Source organism: Nyctibius grandis, chromosome 10 (genome assembly GCF_013368605.1).
Source record: "Nyctibius grandis isolate bNycGra1 chromosome 10, bNycGra1.pri, whole genome shotgun sequence".
Classification (NCBI taxonomy): domain Eukaryota; kingdom Metazoa; phylum Chordata; class Aves; order Nyctibiiformes; family Nyctibiidae; genus Nyctibius; species Nyctibius grandis.
The window spans coordinates 12,774,379-12,783,733 of NC_090667.1; the positions used below are offsets into that span (position 1 = coordinate 12,774,379).

General features: G+C 57.0%; 1 long non-coding RNA gene across 1 annotated transcript; it reads left to right on the forward strand.

The window, feature by feature from the left end:
- Positions 1-6,094: 6,094 nt before the first annotated feature.
- On the forward strand, positions 6,095-8,558 carry LOC137668128 (uncharacterized). The gene is made up of 2 exons (XR_011048879.1): positions 6,095-7,120; positions 8,499-8,558. It is a non-coding gene; the product is annotated as an uncharacterized lncRNA (long non-coding RNA).
- Positions 8,559-9,355: the final 797 nt, after the last annotated feature.

Sequence of the window (9,355 nt, forward strand, 5' to 3'; positions counted from 1 at the left end):
GCTATAGGGGGCCCAAATCCCCCCCCAAATCTGCCCCCCAACACCCCCAAATACCCCCCCAACACCCCAAGTACCCCCTGAGTCCCCCAAGTGCCCCCCAATACCCCCCAAGTACCCCCAAATACCCCCCAAGTGCCCCCCAAATACCCCCCCCAAGTCACCCCCCCCCAAGTACCCCCAAATACCCCCCCCAGGTACCCCCCCCAATCCTCCCAAGTGCCGCCCTAAGTGCCCCCAACACCCCTCAAGTGCCCCCCCAACACCCCAAGTACCCCCTGAGTCCCTCAAGTGCCCCCCCAAATACCCCTGAAGTGCCCCCCCAGGTACCCCCCCAAGTCCCCCTAAAACCCTAAATGCCCCCCAATGCCTCCCAAGTACCCCCCAATCCCCAAATACCCCCCCAATCCCCCCCAAGTCACCCCCCAATTCCCCCCAACTGCCCCCCAAATACCCCCCAAGTGGCCCCCTAATACCCCCCAATACCCAAGTCGCCCCCCAATTGCCCCCCAAGTGCCCCCAAATCCCCCTGAATGCCCCCCAAGTGCCCCTCTAATACCCCCCAGGTGCCCCCCAAACACCCCAAGTGCCCCCTAAGTGCCCCCAATACCACCAATACCCCCACGTGCCCCCAAATACCCCCCAAGTACCCCCTAAACCCCAATAGCCCCCCCAATCCCCCCCAAGTCACCCCTCAAATCCCCCCAACTGCCCCCCAAATACCCCCCCAAGTGCCCCCCTAATACCCCCCAATCCCCAAGTCGCTCTCCAAATCCCTCCAAGTGCCCCCTAAATACCCCCGAATGCCCCCCAAGTGCCCCCTAATACTCCCTATGTGCCCCAAATACCCCGCAAGTACCCCCTAATCCCCAAGTGCCCCCCCAATCCCCCCCAAGTGCCCCCAAATCCCCCCAAATGCCCCCCAAATCCCCCCCAAGTGCCCCCAACACCCCTAAATGCCCCCCACTCCCTCCCAAGTACCCCCCAATCCCCGTCTCCCCCCAAATCACCCCCCAACCCCCCCAAATATCCCCTAAGTCACCCCCCAACCCCCAATATACCCCCCAAACACCCCCTCAATACCCCCAACCCCCCATTTCTGCCCTCCCCCCACCCCGATACCCACCCGGCTCCTCGGCGCCTCCTCCTCGCTGCAGCCCCCCGGACGTCTGGGTCCCCTCCCCCTCCTCCCCCTCCTCCTCCTCCTCCTCCTCCTTTTTTTGGGGGGGGAGGGGAGGGGGGGAGGGGGGCACCAAGGGGGGCTTGGGAGGGCAGACGCGAGGGGTCCCAGGTGTTACCTTGGGGGGGGATGTCCCTAAATGCCCCCCCAAAAGAGCCCCCCAAAACAACACATCCCTTTTTTTTGGGGGGGGGAGTCTTGAAACTGCCTTTTTGTGGACCCCAAATGCCTTTTGGGGACGCCTCGAAACCCCCTTTCTTTCCCCCTCCCTGAAACTGACTTTTGGGGGGCAGCCTCGAAACTACCTTTTTCCAGACCCCTAAAACCCCCTTCTTATGGGGATCCCTTGAAATGCCCTTTTGGGGCCCTTTGAAACCACCTTTTTTGGGGGGGAAGCCTCGAAACCACCTTTTTCTGGACCCCTAAAACCCCCTTCTTATGGGGATCCCTTGAAATGCCCTTTTGGGGCCCTTTGAAACCACCTTTTTCTGGACCCCTAAAACCCCCTTCTTATGGGGACCCCTTGAAATACCCTTTTGGGGCCCTTTGAAACCACCTTTTTGGGGGGGGGGCTTGGAAATCCCTTTTTGGGGCCCTTTGAAACCACCTTTTTGGGGGGGGCCTTGAAAATCCCTTTTGGGGCCCCTTGAAACCACCTTTTTTTAGGGAGGGGCCTTGAAAATCCCTTTTTGGGTCCCTTTGAAACCACCTTTTTTTGGGAGGGGGCCTTGAAAATCCCTTTTTGTGGCCACTCAAAGCTGCTTTTTGGGGGGGCTTGAAATGGCCTTTTGGGATCCCCCTCAAAACCCCCTTTTTCTGGACCCTTCAACCCCCCTTCTTTTGGGGCCCCCTTGAAACTCCCTTTTGGGGCCCCCTCAAAACCACTTCTTAGGGATCCTGAGAATTGCCCTTTTTTGGGCCCCTTGAAACTGCCTTTTTTTGGAGGGGCCCCCTTGAAACCCTCTTTTTGGGCCCCCTCAAAACTCCCTTTTGGCGACCCCTTGAAACCTCTTTTTGGGGCCCCTCGAAACCACTTCTTAGGGATCCTGAAAATTGCCCTTTTTTGGGCCCCTTGAAACTGCCTTTTTTTGGAGGGACCCCCTCAAAACTCCCTTTTGGGGCCCCCTTGAAACCCCCTTTTTCTGGACCCCTCAGGACCCTCTATCTTGGGGGCTCCCTTGAAACTCTCTTTTGGGGGTCCCCCTCAAAATTCCCTTTCGGGGTCCCCTTAAAACCCCTTTCTTGGAGGGACCCCTTGAAACCCCTTTTTAGGGATCCTGAAAATTGCCCTTTTTGGGGCACCTTGAAACTGCCTTTTTGTGGAGGCGCCCCCCTCGAAACTCCCTTTTGGGGACCCCCTTGAAACTCTTTTGGCATCCATTGAAACTCTCTTTTGGGGGTCCCCCTCAAAATTATCTTTTGGGGCCCACTCAGAACCCCCTTCTTGGGGGGGGGTCACCCTCGAAACTCCCTTTTGGGGATCCCTTGAAACTCTCTTTCAGGGATCCACCTCAAAGCACCCTTTTGGGGCTCCCGTGAAACCTCCTTCTTGGGGGGGCCCCTCAAAACCCCTTTTTGGAGTCCCTTGAAACTCTTTTAAGGCCCCTTCGAAACCCCCTTTTTGTCCCCCGCCCCCCCAAAACTCCCTTTTAGAGCCCTCTCGAAACCCCCTTTTCGGGGGTCCCTTGAAACTCCCTTGTTGGGGTCCCCTTAAAATCCCCTTTTTGGAGCCCCCTTGAAACTCTTTTGGGGTCCCTTGAAACTCTCTTTTGGGGGTCCCCCTTGAAACTCCCTTTTGGGGCCCCCTCAAAACCCCCTTTTTGGGGGTCCCTTGAAACTCCCTTGTTGGAGTCCCTTGAAACTCCCTTTCAGGGCCCCCTGGAAGCTGCCTGCGGGGGGGACACTCCCAGCAGTGGGTGCCAGGGCACCGCCCTGGGGTGGGGGGCACCCCAAGGCGGGGGAGGGGCACAGTAACACCCCCCAGGGGACCGCCCCCCCCCACCGCGTGATTGGGCAGTGACTGCATGTCTCAGGGGCTAAAAATATTGGGGGGGGGAGGTGGCCCCTCCCTTCCCCAGCCCCACGTGATCCTGCCAACTGCTGCCCCCCCAACAGCTGGGGATGGGGCGGGGGGGGGGGGGCAGCAGCTGTTGGGGGGGAACAGCTGGAGGGGGGGATCCAGGCGCCTGGGGGCCGGGGGGGCGCAAATTCCGGCGTTAAGAGTCATTCTCCCATAACGGTGTGGTGTTTTTTTCCCATTATTAGGCATTATTTCTCCATTATTAGCCACTATTTCCCATTATTAGCCATTATTTCCCTATTATTAGGCATTATTTCCCCATTATTAGGCATTATTTCCCCATTATTAGCCACTATTTCCCCATTATTAGCAGTTATTTCCTCATTATTCGCAATTATTTCCCATTATTCGCAATTATTTCCCATTATTAGCAGCTATTTCCCCATTATTAGCCACTATTTCCCTATTATTAGGCATTATTTCCCTATTATTAGGCATTATTTCCCCGTTATTAGCCATTATGGCCCCTTATTATCAGTTATTTCCCCATTATTGGCCACTATTTCCGATTATTAGCAGTTATTTCCTCATTATTGGCAGGTATTTCCCATTATTAGCAGTTATTTCCCCATTATTAGCCACTATTTCCCATTATTAGCAGTTATTTATTTCCCATTATTAGCAGTTATTTCCCCATTATTAGCAGCTATTTCCCTGTTATTAGCCTCTATTTCCCATTTTTAGCTACTATTTTCCCATTATTAACCCTTATTCCATTATTAGCCATTATTTCCCCATTATCAGCAGTTATTGCTCCATTATCATATGTTATTTCTCCATTATCATCCGTCATTTCCCCATTATTAGCCACCATTTCCCATTATTAGCCGTTATTTCCCCATTATGAGCCGTTATTTCCCCATTATTCCCTACTATTTCCCCATTATTCCCCATTATTAGCAATTATTACTCCATTATTAGGGGTTTCTCCCTTTTTTTAGGACTATTTCCCCACCAATCCCCATTAGTAGCGATTATTACCCCATTATTAGGGGCTTCTCCCCCATTTTCTCCCTTCATTTAGGATTATTTCCCCATTATTCCCCATTATTAGCGATTATTACCCCATTATTAGGGCTTTCCCCCCCATTTTCTCCCTTTATTTAGGACTATTTCCCCATTATTAGCAATTATTACCCCATTATTAGACATAATTTCCCCCTTTCTTTGGGGCTATCCCCCCCATTATTCCACATTATTAGTGATTATTATCCCATTATTAGGGGTTTCTCCCTTATTTTCCCCATATATGTGGGACTATTCCCTCATTATTTCCAATTATTAGCAATTATTACTCCATTATTAGAGGTTATTTCCCCAGTTTCCCCATTTATTTGGAACTATTCCCCACGATTTTGCATTATTAGCGATTATTACTCCATTATTAGGGGCTTCTCTCCCATTTTCTCCCTTTATTTAGGACTGTTTCCCCCTTATTAGTGATTATTACCCCATTATTAGGGCTTTCTCCCCCATTTTCTCCCTTCATTTAGGACTATTTCCCAATTATTCTCCATTATTAGCGATTATTACTCCATTATTAAGGGTTTCTCCCCCATTTTCTCCCCTTATTTAGGACTATTTGCCCATTATCCCCCATTATTAGCGATTATTACTCCATTATTAAGGGTTTCTCCCCCATTTTCTCCCCTTATTTAGGACTATTTGCCCATTATCCCCCATTATTAGCGATTATTACTCCATTATTAGTGGTTATTCTCCTAATTCCCCCCTATATTTGGGGCTATCCGCCATTATTAGCGGTTTTTACCCCATTATTAGGGGTTATTCCCCCTTATTTCGCCGTTATTTCCCCCATTATTAACGATTATTAACCCCCCCGCGCAGCCGCACCAGGCCCCGCCCCCTCCCGCCAGGCCCCGCCCCTGCGCCCCTTCCCCGCCGCCACTTCCCGCCCCCTCGGCTGCTTCCCGCCAATCGCCGCGGGCGCGCGCGGCCGGCAGCCAATCGGAGGCGGCTGCTGCGCGCAGGGGCGGAAGAGGGGGGCGTTCCCAGAAGGCCCCGCGGCGGCCGCCATGACGGGCGCCCGCAGGGGCGGGTGAGGCCGAGCCGGATGGGGGTTATATAGGGGGTCTATAGGGGGCCTATAGGGGTTTGGGGGCGCATATGGGGTCTGGGGGGGGTATATAGATGTATAGGGGTGCTTAGAGGGGTATATAGGTGTATGACGGTGCCTATAGGGGTATGGGGGTGCCTGGAGGGGTATATGGGGTATATATAGGGGCATGTGGGGGTGTAGGGGGTGTCTGGAGGGGTATAAGGGGGTATGTGGGACATACGGGGGTATAGGGGTGTCTGGAGGGGTATAGGGGGTATATGGGACATATGGGGGGTATAGGGGTGTCTGGAGGGGTATAGGGGGGTATATGGGACATATGGGGAGTATAGGGGTGTCTGGAGGGGTATAGAGGACATATGGGGTGTATAGGGGTGTGTGGAGGGGTATAAGGGGGTATGTGGGACGTATAGGGGGTGTCTGGAGGGTTATATGGGGGTATATGGGACATATGGGGGGTATAGGGGTGTCTGGAGGGGTATAGAGGTATGTGGGGTGCATGGGAGCGTATAGGTGATATGGGGCACGTAGGGGTCGGGGTATATAGGGATGTACGGGGGGGTATAGGAGGATGTGGGGGTATATAGGGATGTATATGGGGTGGGGGGTATGGGGAGGTATATAGGGGTGTGGGGGGGTATGAGTGTGAGAACATGGGGGGCTATAGGGGGTGTGGGGGGACATAGGGGTATGTGGGGGCCTATAGAAGAGTATAGGGGCTGTGGGGGGTGTGGTATGGGGGATGCAGAGGTGGGGGGGGTATAGGATGGTGTGGGGGGGGCATCGGGGTGCATGGAGGAGGTATGGGGTGTGTGGGGCGGTGGGGGGCTATAGGGGATGTCTATAGGGGGGTGTATAGGCCCCCTCCACCCCCGCCAGGCGGCACTGCCCCGTGTGCCGCCCCGGGGCCGAGGGCAGAGCAACGGGGTGACCTACGGCCGGGGGCACCCCTTGGTGCCCCCCGGTATACGCCAACCCCTACAGCCCCTGTAGGGGCCAGGCCCTATAGGGACCTGGCCCTCCAGGCCGCCTATAGGTGGACCCAATAGAGACCAAACCAACTGCACCCCGTACGGACCTGATTCTATAGGGACCGGACCCCCCACCCCATATGGACCTGACCCTGTAGGGACTCCTCCTATAGACCTGACCCTATAGGGAACAGCCACTCTGTGTAGGGATAACCTCATCCTATAGGGGTCAGACCCTATAGGGACCACCTCCCTGACCCCCTACAGAGATCGGACCCTATAGGGACCACCCCCCTGACCCCCTACAGACCTACAGAGATCAGACCCTATAGGGACCACCCCCCTGACCCCCTACAGACCTACAGAGATCAGACCCTATAGGGACCACCCCCCTGACCCCCTACAGACCTACAGGGATCAGACCCTATAGGGACCACCTCCCTGACCCTCTACAGAGGTCAGACCCTATAGGCACCACCCCCCTGACCCCCTACAGACCTACAGAGATCAGACCCTATAGAGACCACCCCCCTGACCCCCTACAGAGATCAGACCCTATAGGGACTGCCCCCCTGACCCCCTACAGACCTTGTCCTACAGGGATCAGACCCACCCGTACAGACCTCACCCTATAGGGATCAGACCACCCATATAGACAAGGCCCTATAGGGACCACCCCCCTGACCCCCATAGTCTTCACCCTATAGGCACCGCCTCCTATAGTCCTCACCCTATAGGCACCGCCCCCTTCACCTCCTTCCCCGCCCTCTCCAGGTCCTGGATGAAGGTCCCGGACCAGAGTGACACTGGGACAGGTACTGGGGGGGCTGGGGGGCACCCAGACCCCTGGGTCCCCTTGGGTGGGGGGCACCCAGACCCCTGGGTCCCCTTGGGTGGGGGGCACCCAGACCCTGGGGTCCTCAGCACCCATCCCATAGGGGTTCTCCAGGGGCACCTATAGGGTTGTGTTGGCTCTTCAGCCAGGGTGGGGGGACACCGTGGGGGTTGGGGACGTTGGGGACATGGGGGGGTTGGGGACACGGGGACAAGGTGGGGTTGGGGACAAGGTGGGGTTGGGGACACGGGGGGTTTGGGGACAAGGTGGGGTTGGGGACAAGGTGGGGTTGGGGACAAGGTGGGGTTGGGGACAGGGGGTTTGGGGACAAGGTGGGGTTGGGGACACGGGGGGTTTGGGGACACGGGGGGTTTGGGGACAAGGTGGGGTTTGGGGACAAGGTGGGTTTGGGGACAAGGGGGTTTGGGGACAAGGTGCGGTTTGGGACAAGGGGGGTTTGGGGACAGGGGGTTTGGGGACAAGGTGGGGTTGGGGACAAGGTGGGGTTGGGGACACGGGGGGTTTGGGGACACGGGGGGTTTGGGGACAAGGTGGGGTTTGGGGACAAGGTGGGTTTGGGGACAAGGTGGGGTTGGGGACAAGGTGGGGTTGGGGACAGGGGGTTTGGGGACAAGGTGGGGTTTGGGGACACGGGGGGTTTGGGGACACGGGTTTGGGGACAAGGTGGGGTTTGGGGACAAGGTGGGTTTGGGGACAAGGGGGTTTGGGGACAAGGTGCGGTTTGGGACAAGGGGGGTTTGGGGACAGGGGGTTTGGGGATGGGGGTTTGGGGACAAGGTGGGGTTGGGGACAAGGTGGGGTTGGGGACACGGGGGGTTTGGGGACAAGGTGGGGTTGGGGACACGGGGGGTTTGGGGACAAGGTGGGGTTGGGGACAAGGGGGGTTTGGGGACAGGGGGTTTGGGGACAAGGTGGGGTTGGGGACACGGGGGGTTTGGGGACACGGGGGGTTTGGGGACAAGGTGGGGTTTGGGGACAAGGGGTTTTGGGGACAAGGTGCGGTTTGGGACAAGGGGGGTTTGGGGACGGGGGTTTGGGGACAAGGTGGGGTTGGGGACGGGGGAGTTGGGGACAGGGGGTTTTGGGGACAAGGTGGGGTTGGGGACACGGGTTTGGGGACACGGGGACAGGGGTGCCATCCCTCCCCCAAAGGCGTGGGCGGTCACCTGTGGCCACCCACGTAAGAACCGGAGGGAGAGGACAGGGGACAACCCCACGGTGGGGACAAGCCCAACGTGGCTGTCCCCAAGGGGGCGTCGTTCCGACACGTGGGTCATCTTTTGGGGTAAAACCGGAGGGTTTTGGGATCCCTTCGGTGTCACTTGGCTCCTCCACAGGTGGGTGGCGGCGAGGGACAGCTGTGGGGACAGAGGTGACAATAAACCGGTGACAAAATGGCTCTGGGTGGCTCTGTCTCTTCCTGGGCAGGCTGGTGCTTTGTGGGGACAAGGGGGACCTGGACACCTCCGGAGGGGACATCTTGGGGATGTCACCTGGAGGAGGAGGTGTCCCCATGTGGGGGGACAGGGGCTGGGGGTGTCCTGTGGTTGGGGGACAGCATGGTGGCACCTCGAGGAGGTGGCACCAACCAGGGATGGGGTGACTCCAGGAAGGTGACATGGGGGACACCAAGACCACCCCAGCAGGGACACGGTGTGATGGCCCTGGGGACACCCTTAAGGACCTGGGACCTTCTTGAGGACCACCCCAACAGGGACATGGCCCAGGTGGCCTTGGGGACACCTCCAAGGACTTGGAACCTTCTTGAGGGACACCCCAAGGACTTGGGATCTTCTTGAGGACCACCCCAACAGGGACGTGGCCCAGGTGGCCTTGGGGACACCCCAAGGACTTGGAACCTTCTTGAGGGACACCCTGTAAGGGACATGGCCCAGATGGCTGTGGGGACACCCCAAGGACTTGGGACCTTCTTGAGGACCACCCCAACAGGGACACGACCCAGGTGGCCTTGGGGACACCTCAAGGACTTGGGACCTTCTTGAGGACCACCCCGCCAGGGACATGGCCCAGGTGGCCTTGGGGACACCCCAAGGACTTGCGACCTTCTTGAGGACCAACCCAACAGGGACACGGCCCATGTGGCCTTGGGGACACCCCAAGAACTTGGGACCTTCTTGGACACCCCATAAGGGACATGGCCCACATGGCCTTGGGGACACCCCAAGGACCTGGG